The following is a 10,828-nucleotide window of genomic DNA, read 5'->3' on the forward strand; positions in this document are numbered from 1 at the left end:
GGCCAGGGTTGGCCTCACAAGGCTGCTTCAGAAGGTGAGGACTGCCTTTGTCAGCCCTTCTGTACAGGGACACCCAGTCCGTCCAAACTGTCCCACTCACCTGCTCCCTCCTGGTCATATACCTCCTCACCGCAGAGATACAGTCTTTAGGGTGTTATGAAAACACAGCAGGGAGCCCAGGAATCAGATCTGGGTTCCAATTCTACTCTATCATCCAGCATGCTGGCAACTGTGTCTGTGCAACAGGGACAATCCCTTCCCCCCGGATCTCTGGGAGGACTGTGAGGAGCAGCACACGTCGGAACTCGGAAGGTCATGTGAGACTGTCAAGTACCAGAGGTAACAGGTTAAGTGGGAAGCAGTGTGGTTTAGTGGAGGGAGCTCCAGTTTGGCTGTTCAGTGGCCTACTTGTCACCGCTTAATCAGCCAAGTAACTCCAGGAAGTCTCCTCCTCTCTCTGGGCCTTCGTTTCCCCTTTTATGACATTAGAGCATTGGACTAGATTAGTACTTCCAAAACTGTACTCCACAGAACTCACAAGATATTCCATGAAAGGCTGGGGGCAGTGGCTCATGCCTATAATACCAGCACTTTGGGAGGCTGAGGGGGGAGGAGGATCGCTTGAGACCAGGAGTTCAAGACCAGCCTGGGCAATATAGCGAGACCCCCTCTACAAAAAATAAAAAAATTAGCCATGCTTGGTGGCACATGCTGAAGTGGGAGGATCGCTTGAGCCCAGAAGTTTGAGGCTTTGGTGAGCTATGATCATGCCACCGTACTCCAGCCTGGACAACAAAGTGAGACCCCATCTCTAAAAAGAAAAGTTTTTTTAGTTAAAAAAAAAGATATTCCAGAAAAAAGGAGTTGCATTATCTACTTAATCTGGAAAACACTGAATGTGATACCTACCCTGAAAGGCAGCATTTAGAGGTCCTCAAATGCCCCAGAGATGTTACAGATGTGGCTGCTGTGTTGCATTTGTGTTATTGGGTGTCTACACTCAGGGTTCTGACGCATGAACGTTTGAATGATTAATAGTCTGACACTTGACACACCCAAAAAAGGTTCTGAGACATCTCATAAGAAAGAAAGTTAGTGTTTCCCAAACATCTTTGGCTTTGGAGCCCTTATTCTGTTGAATGAATGATACAATATTTTAGCCTCTCTGAAGTCAGGGATGTTCCTTACAATTGGTGTATCTTAGAGTTTTTGAAATATGGTTTACTAATAGCTAACTATGTTGGGCATCAACAAAAATGCAGGTGGTCACTAGGTATTTAATTTAATAAGTTAATACTTATTTAATTTAGTATCGTATTCAATATTCCCAATCATCCTGTAAATTAAGGACTATTATTATTCCCACTTTGCAAATGAGAAAACTGAGTCATAGAGTGTTTAAGAAACTCCCCGGGGATCACGTGGCTGATAAATAGTGAAGCCAGCACTTACACCCTGATGCGGCTGAACTCTCAAACATAGTTCACACTGGTCTCTTGGGTCCCTTAGGAATCCAATCTGTGATTCAGTGACCATGAAAGACATAAGTCCTGGTCCTCAAAGGCCTTGAAAGCACCATGTTCCATCAGAAAGAGCGAAGCATGAGTGAGCAGAACCTTTCTAGAACCGTAATCAGAACACACGATAGCGGGCCGCAGAGCGCACTCAGGCTAGTGTGGGGTGGGGGTGGCAGTGAGAGAGATGTGTCAAACAGACATGGGAGCAGAGGGACCACCAGGGTCTGGCCTTCCAGCAAGGGCTTCTGTAAAGTGGCTTTGCAGGGCAGAAGGGAGACCAAGCCACTGACCCACTTAATAATAAGGATTGCACCCTAGACTTGGATCCTGCTCTGAATTTTGCAAACCCTTCATCACCCTGACAGTCTGGTGATGTAGGTGGGCAGAATTATTACCCTCACCCAGGTAAGGATGCTGAGGCCCCGGGGAAGTGAAACCTGGAAACGCCTTCCGCGTAGCTCTTTCTTACGGGTGTCTGCACAGGCCGTCTGTTCTCCAGACCCTGCAGCGTGCAGGGAAAAAACAGACAGTGCTTCGCCTTGGAATGGCTGGTTTCCAGGCCAACCTGTTTCTCATGATGGCAATGACAAAGGCACACACTTTTCCTTTTCTCTCTCTATCACTCCCTTTTGTGCCTCTATAACCTTGGGTCCCTGCTGGGTTCCTAACATCCTGCTCCCCAGAGAGGATCTGAAACTCATTGCTGTTGGAGTGTGTCTGAGTGATATCAGCTGTGCTCCTCATACATACAGAGGGACTTGCATCATTGCAGGGGAAGGAAGCACTTATAACCGGGCACGCTTCTCCAGCTGTAACGTGCAAACCAATTCTGGGGGATCTTGCTAAAAATGCTGAGACTGGTTTTGTAAGCCTGGATGGGGCCTGAGATTCTTGTATCGCACAAACTCCCGAATGATGCTGAAGCTGCTGGTCCGGGGCCCACACTATGAGGAACAAAGACACAGAGGTTTGGTGGAGAACCTGCAGTTGGGATGTCTGGGCTCTTCCTCGATTCCGCCTTTCTATCCAGCTCACTTTCGGGAAGCAATGTAACTTCTTTTCTCAGTTTCTCCATCTGTGAATTCATAAATGCTTATTAGTATTTAGTAAATTTCCAAATATTAGGGAATACCTAAAATACTAGTACCTTCCTAGTAGAATTGTTGAAAGGACTAAATGAAAAAAGTGCATACAAGGTACTTAGCTCATGGACCCTGGCACATGGTAAACCCCCACTAAATATTAATTAGCAGCTATTAGTAAGGGAATGGAAAGACTAGTGTGATAGAATCACAAGCGCCAGGAAGCCAGCAGGGAGGTGGGGAAGGAAAGGACCCTTTCTGGTGTGGTGAACGTAAAGCCATCTGGTTCAGCACTGCAGCCGTGGAGGCTCCTCTCCTGTGTCCATCGGCGCTGCCCTGCCGGCTTCCCTGGAGAGAATGAGAACCCCGGTCACTCTGAGCGGCCACTACAGGTCCAGCCTCCTGTCTCAGCAGCTTTGTCTGCTCGGGGTGTCTCTGCGGGCTTTTCCTTGCTCGCGGCCATCCTGTGCTGTTGCTGCTTAAATCATCTCCGTCCACATCACAGGGGGCTGGGAGCCTGCCTGCGACATGGGGGCTCCAGCTGTCTCCTGTGGAACATGAATAGCACCCGTCGGGCTGTTCGTCTTGTTGCCTTCTCAATCTGCTTTCTGCGCAATGTCTACGTTGGGCACATTTGCAGGCTCAGCGAAGCCATTATTTTTCTTGGTGACATTTTCTGGGAGCGGTCTGGATTTGTGAAGGGCTGAGGACAGCCCTTGCCTATGACTGAAATCATGTGGCCTATTTCCCCATTGTCTTCTGTGTCTGTTTGTCCCTGGCCTTAGACACAGACCCATCCAAGCTCAGACCAAAGAATCCCAGCTCCGGTGTAGTAGCCCTTGTCAAACTGTAAGGTACGTGGGAACCCTCTGGGGTCTTGTTAAACTGCAGACTCTCGGGTCTGGGGCCAGGCTCGAGATTCTGCCTTTCTAATAATCTGATAATGCTGGTCCACGGAACAGCCACACTTTGAGTAGCCAAGTGGTGCTCAGACTTTATCATGCATCAGAATTACCGGCAGGCCTGTTAAAACAGAGTTTCTGAGGCTTATGATTGGGCCCAATAATTTGCATTTCTACGATATTATCAGGTGATACAATGTTGCTGATCCCAGGACTACACTTTGAGAACCATTGTTTTATTTTCCTAAACTTTCCTTTACCTTTATTATCATTATCATTATTATTTAGGGACAGAATCTCACTATGTTGCACAGGCTGGCCTCAAACTCCTGGCCTCAAGCAATCCTCTTGTCTCAACCTCCCGAGTAGCTGGGACTACAGGCGTGAGCTACCATGCCCGGCATTACCTTTATTATTATTCCTTGAGTTCTGTGACTTTTCCTTGAGTTCTGTACTCCTGACCACTTGCCACAATTCAGTCCTGCTGAGTGCCTCTACTCTGTCATATTTATAGCTGGCAATGCCCCAACTTGGCCAGTGTCTTGAATTGGTTGCCCTGACTGCCTCATGCTCTGCAGCTTGCTAGCCTCACTTGATCTCAGCCAGAAGGCCAAGAAGCAATGCTTGCTAGCCTCGTTTTCCCACCTACAGCCTCTCCCAGTCCTTTCTGCCTGAGCCCTAATGTGGCCTCTCCAGCCTTGGTCCTTGTATCACTGCTCTGCCAACCCCAGCCCCCCCACCCTGGCTGTCCCGGGCAAGCCGTCCAGTCCTGCCTGAATCCTGGCTCACTTCCCTGGGTTACCCCTCTTTCCTCGGCGCCTCTAGAGGAACCAGGCAGCTGGCAGGGGGCTGGCACGCGAGGCTATGCTCAAGGGAAGCAGAAATCATGGAGCTAATTAAACCAACGTGGACACAAGGCCCTGGAATTCAGGAGCCAGCCCTCTCCCATCCCCTCCAACAGAGGCTTGTGGAGGCTGCGTTGAGTTAATTTGATGCTGTGGATTGAGGCAGTTAACGAAATGGTTGTGTAATGCTTTGTTTAACAGGACTGGTTTCCGGCCCGTCCCAAGACCAGGCTGGACTCTGGCAGGCTCCCACGGCGCCAGCCCTGCCTGCTCTCTTGAGCCTCACCCTGGCCATTGCCCTGTAGGTGCCCAGGGCTGGTGTGTTGTTGCCAACTACCCCGAACTCCTCTGCCTCCCGTAAGGAACCCAGGGACAATTCCTCTGACCTTTCCCTGCAAGCCTCATCTCTGTGAAACTTTCCATCTCACAAGCTGCCCTGTTCTGCCTGCAGAATCTGTGTTTATAGTCAGAGCAGAAAAGAGCAAACTTTGCAGGGCCCTGCGTGTGGCAATTAAAGGACAACCCGAGGGCTGGCAGCCATACCTCCGTGGCTAAGAATCTTTGGCCTCAAAGATGCAATTTTCTCTCTCTTCCTTGGCATAGCTCCCAACGTACTTTCTCACCTGTATGAAAGCTTAACTATTAACTATTAACTATTTCCAGGCCATTGTCACTGAGTCTGGCACGCTGGAAAGGCAAAGGCTTGGTATCAGACTGGCCTGGATATGAATAACAACTCCATCACTTTCTAGCTGTGTGACATTGGGCAAGTGATTTCACCTCTCTGAGACATAGTTACCTCATCTGTGAAATAAGGAACACAGTCCCCACCACCTCACAGGGCCAGTCTAGGGAGTAAGGGAGAGGATGCGATAAACTGCCCAGCATAGTGAACATGATACAGGTCTCATTGGTTACCCCACCCAACCCCAGCCTCCACCAAGCAGCTGGGCTTCACATGGGGCCGTTCTTCAGGCAAGAAATGAGTGGATGGGATTCTAGGCTGGCTTGGTTCCCTCCTGGCTCTAACTTGAGTGAGAATGGCAGGGTGGGCCAACAGACAGCACCAGGGGCAGGGGACCTGAGACCGAGGCATGGCTGAGCCCCTCCCAGCCTATGTGACCCCAGGCACTCACCTTCCTTCTCTGTGCCCCTCCCAGCCTATGTGACCCCAGGCACTCACCTTCCTTCTCTATCATCTGTAAATGAGGCTGCTCAACTGTGAAACCCAAGTTCTCTCTGGCCCCATGATTTAAAAATCAACAAACACATCTGGGCTGGTGGGTGGGACTTGTATGAGCATATGGAGCTGCTAGGGTGGGTTCCGGACTCTCTCAATCCCTGCCTGTCGGTGGATGCTAGAAACCAAGACATAATTCCTCCAGCCCTAGGCCTCCCTTCAGCGCTCCCAGCTCCACCACAGAATTCCTGAGCCCTATAATTGTAAACTGTGCTGTTATGGAGTCTGTGTTTTTCCTCTTTCTCATCCAAGAGCTGCTTCCTGGTGAGCTGGACATGTCGAGCCACATGTGGTAGAGCAGTGAAAGGTTCCAGAACCTGTAGGTGGTCCCTCCCCAGCGGGCTTGTAATCCCTTCCCAGATTCCAAAGGCTCATTATGTGAAATCCTAGCTGGAAGCCCCATCCAGGGTTTGCCTCTCCTATCTCAGCTGTCAGCGGGTGCTTGGATTGTTTAGAGCTGTTTTGGAGGGAGATGGGAGGGCTGAGAGTCAGAAAGGTCTGTTTGCAACCCACCCCCTCCTCATACTTTCCTTGTTAATGTTGGCAATGATGGAGTCTGCTTTGAGGGCTGTGGTCTCACTCTCCGGGTGCACCTGCTGTGGGCCTGCCAGCCTTGCTGGGTTCAGGGGTGGAGCATTTGATTTGGGCCTAACCCTCCCATTGAGGGGTGGGAGCTATGCAGCAAAAGGGGGTGCTCATCAGGGAAGAGCTATTTTCCAACTTGTTCACAGCATCAGAACTGAACTTGAAATGGGTCTAAACATCCTGTTCTACCATTCCTTCTCTACTTGCTTCCATAAAGAGGGACTGAATACTTCCTACAAACTCAGGGGCAGGAACTGTGGGGGCTCCAAAGAACAATCGCATACTATCCCTGCCCTTCAGGAATAAATAATACAGAGAGGGTAGGAACATCATCGTCCTTCATCTTTTCATGTATTGGGTCAATAACCTGTCACTGAGCCCTCCTTTGTCTCTCAGCTCTCAGGTATAAATGGATGTTTTTGAGGGGACAGGGAAGACGGAGGCTGAAGAGATTCTTCCACTCCCTTCTTGGGGGCTGATGCGAACAGGGGATATTGAGATGGGGAAATGCAGCCCTTGCCCTGGGGGTGCTCAAGGCCCAGTACAGAAACAACTAAACAAGGCAGACTCTTGTAAGTGCCTTTATGAGACAAAAACAAACAAACAAACAAGTGAACTGGGAGTTTATGGGAGGCAAGGATCACTCTCACCCAGGGCTCCCAGGAAGGCTTCCTGGGGAAGGCCATGAGCTATGCCTGGAAGGATGAGGGTACAGTCTCCTCAGCTGGAGATGGGAAGGAGGGAATTACCGGCAATGTGTGGGGAAACCCATGGAAAGCCTGGAAAAACGATGTGCTCAGGGAACAAGTTCATTAGAAATTAACCAGAAGAGATACCTCCCTCTACTGAATAGCTGCGAATCATTTAACCTCTCTGGGCTTTGGTACTTTGTGTATGCAATGGAGAGAATGCTGATAGCTCCTGCAAAGTCTCTTCATTTCTTCCTCTCTTCGTAAAGCAGTGAACAAGACAAAGTCCCTGCCCTCATAGAATAGAGAGAAAGAAGATAAGCAATGAATAGGACAGGTAGTGGTAAATGCCTTGGAGAAAAATAAACTAGGGAAGGGAGTGGAGAATGAGGAGGGTGGGATAGCAATTTAAAATAGGATATCAGGGAAGTTCTCGCTGATAAGATGGCAATTGATCAACATCCTGAAGGAGGTGAAAGAGGCATCCATATGGGTATCAGGGGAAGAACTGTTTTCTGAATAGAAGGAACAGCAAGTGCAAAGGCCCTGGGGTGGTTGCAAGCTTGGTGTGTTCAAGGCCCAGCAAGGAGGAAAGCATAGCTGGGATGGAGAGGAGTCGATCTCCATGGAAACTGGCTCCAGAAGGATGTATAAAGCTGGTCCTCTTTTTGCCAGGGTCAATGCTATTGTGTAATTAGAAAGAGCTCGATTGGGCTGGTTAGCAGGAAGCACTCTCAATGCTGGCATTAGCAGCTGGCCGAATGCCTGGGGTGCCCAGTGCACCTGGGGGCAGCGGTGGGCTGTGCCAATTGTCTGAGAGCATGCCTCCTGATGTGCTGACTGCAAGGGTTCTCAGGAGCTCCTGCCTTTGACCCAGAGGGCTTTGCAGCTGTCATTGGTGCATGGCAGGGTACAGCATGGTGCTGGCCCCACGTGGTAGCAGCAGACCTCTAGCACTAACGCTGCTATTCCTGCCACCTGACACTAACCTTGTGCTGAGTCTCCAGTAAGGTGACAATACAGTGTGGAGAGAAAGCATTTGACATCTTGACTGGGCCCTGTGTCCCCAGCCCCCAGCATTTCCTTCTGCCTCACCTGAGAAGCTATTCCTTCACCCATTAGACCCGCCAAAGGATCCCTCACTAGCCGGTTAAAGGCAGACATGACACAGCAAAGCCCTGAGAACAAAGAGTAATTTTGGCTTTTGAGTCACAGATGTCAAGGCCTCGGAGATACATATGGGCTGAGAGACGAGGATGAGTTGAAGATGGGGCTCTCAGCTCCCCAAAGGAGAAGCGAGATTCTGGTTGGGAGGTATGAGAGGGGGCAGAGGTATATAAAGACTGTGGGTGCTGGGCCCATGGGGGGACTCTGAGTTCTGCCCCCTTCCAGGTCAAGTGCCCAGTGTGAACGGGGGTGGAAGGGGTTCCTGTGGGGTGTCCAGGCTGACTGGGGTCCCAGAGAGCCTTCCCCAAGCCCACTGGGTCCTATTTGCTGCTGGCAGTGCCTCGTGGTCCTGTGTGCTCAAGAATGGCCTGGACGTGGACCCTCTCTCCTGGGAACCAGAGAGGCTGGGCCACTGAGAGTGGGGGAGGACAACAATGTCAAACCCCCATATTAAGAGGAGCAAATATTAATCATATATAGCATTTATTCTAAAGCACCAACTCATTTAGTCCTCACAATAACCCAGGAAGGTAGGCACTATTTTTCTCCCCATTTTACATATGAGGAAATTAAAGCTTTGATGAGGACACAGAAGTTACCCAAGGTCCCAGAGCCTGTAAGAAGCATGGCTGGGATTTGAACCCAGATAATCTGGCTCCGGATGGAATCTATTCTCTTAACAGATTCTTAACTCTAAACGTCTCCCCTCCCCCCTTGTTTCTCCATAAACCTCCCCAGGACTTGGGTACAATCCCAGATAAAACAGGCAGGGGCAATCCCAAATTGGCTGAGATTACATTTCTACCACCTTCTAGAATGGGGTTCACCGTGAAATTTAGTTCAGTCATAGATTGATGAAGGGTGTGTGGGCTAAGATTCAGTTCCGTTATGAAAGCCACCCCGTCCTGAAGTGCCACCCCTCCTGCTGTGGTCGCTGCTGCTCCTGCAGTCACCCCCATTAGGCCACATGCCATGGAGCAGGTCAGGAAATAGCCACCACATCTAGGGTAAGAGCAAGGACACACCCACTATTAGGACTACAGCTTCCTCTTCCCTGGTCAAGGGTTTCTGGTTCTTGGGTTGAGCCCTTCTGAATGGGTGAGGTTGGGTACTCCTCACTGAGTCCAGCGAACCATCCCCGGACCTCCTTGGGAAGCTGGGTCTGATGGCCTCTTGGTGCCCTGCAGACAGACCACGTATGTGCGTAAGAGGCAGGTGTCCTAGAAATTTCAACTGGACAAGTTTTACACCATCTTAATTTTTCACAGGTCATGGCCCAAGATGCAATACTAGATTTCATACACCAAAGAATATTGAAAGGAAACTTCACCTGTTATCATCCTATTTCAGCAGACTGTGGGCTCCTTGAGGTCAGAGGTGATTATGATTGCTTTGGCCTCCATGACCTAGCACAGTGCTAGGCCCCTTCAACTCCACTTCCGGTCTCTCTGCCCTCTGTGTGTCTCCTGACTCTCTGCCATGTAGCCATACTGACCCTCTTTCTGTCCCTTGTACACTGCCAAGCACTGTCCTGCCACAGGACCTTTGCACATGCTGTTCCTTAAGCCTCTCTTCTTTGCCTACTTGTCTTTTGTCACTTCTGAGCTCTCAGCTCAATCATCATGCTTAGGGAAGTCAGCCTCCCTAACTAGGTCAGTTCGTTACAGATTCTCATTATCTTTTGTAGCTCTCTTTTTTGCATCTATTGTCATTTTATACATTTTCATGTGAACCTTTGTTTAGTATCTGTCTCACTCTCCATACAGTCAACTTCACAAGGACAGGGACCATGTCACCATCTCTCCCGCTGCCTTGCTCAGTGCCTGGCACCTCGTAAAGACAGAATGGTTACATCAACATCCACTGAGCACCTGGTACTCTATACCAAATGCTGAATAACCCTGAAAAATAGACATTATCCTCCTTTTACAGCTAAGTAAACAGAGGCCCAGATAAGAAAGGAGACTTGCTTAAAGTCACACTGTGGTAAGGGCCAGAGACAGGTTTTGATTTCAGTTCTTCCAACTCACACTCCAGTGTTCTTTCTGCCTGTGTTGCCAGCTACATATCTACTGGCTCCTTGAAGGATTAATCTGATTATTTGGGATGGACGGCACAGCCTTGTCTATAAATTTGTAGACATAAGGGTTGTTGTTCCCATGTGAATTTGCAGTGCCCTTGCCTAAAAAAGGGAGCTGCTGGGTTCTCTCCAGACCAGCCCCTCGCTGCTTTAGCTGGGGTCAACAGTTCCCCACCCAGTGTGCCTTCCAGCCCTGCTGGGCCATGAACTCTGAGGGTAGAGGTGCAGGCATTTCCCGGGCCCCCCAGTCACATGCCTCTCCCTTCTGCGATTTCTAGAGATGGCCACATGCACACCAACTTCATTTTGGGAAATCGCCCCAGGTCCTGGTTCACAGAATTACCCAGAAAATGTCAGCTCTGGGTTCACATGAAAGGCATTCTTGCAAAATGTCTCTCCACCCTCCCTCCTTCCCCAGCTGGAGAACTTTTTGCTGTGAATTGTTGCAGCAATTGCTGGGATCAGCTTAAAAGGAGGGAGCTGGGTCTCATTTCTTTATTGCTCCAATGTGTGCAGAATCAACTCAGTTCTCTGGCCATTTCCCTTCTCTCTCCCTCCTTGTGCAGTAAAGATGCTCAGAGAAGTGGAAACAGCAGACAAAGGGCCTCAGGTTCCTCGGATTTTCCCCTGCAAAGCTCCCTGCCATGCTCCAGACCCTCTAGCAAATATAGAGCGTGAGGGGAAGGGACTGTGGGATGCGGTTGTAAACGTCCCCCCTACA

At 49.7% G+C, this 10,828-nt stretch overlaps 1 non-coding gene across 1 annotated transcript; it reads left to right on the plus strand.

The window, feature by feature from the left end:
- Positions 1-941: 941 nt before the first annotated feature.
- LOC123630890 lies at positions 942-1,047 on the plus strand. The gene has a single exon (XR_006732828.1). It is a non-coding gene; the product is annotated as a small nucleolar RNA SNORA17 (small nucleolar RNA).
- The last annotated feature ends 9,781 nt before the right edge of the window (positions 1,048-10,828 follow it).

Source organism: Lemur catta, chromosome 1 (genome assembly GCF_020740605.2).
Source record: "Lemur catta isolate mLemCat1 chromosome 1, mLemCat1.pri, whole genome shotgun sequence".
Classification (NCBI taxonomy): Eukaryota; Metazoa; Chordata; class Mammalia; order Primates; family Lemuridae; genus Lemur; species Lemur catta.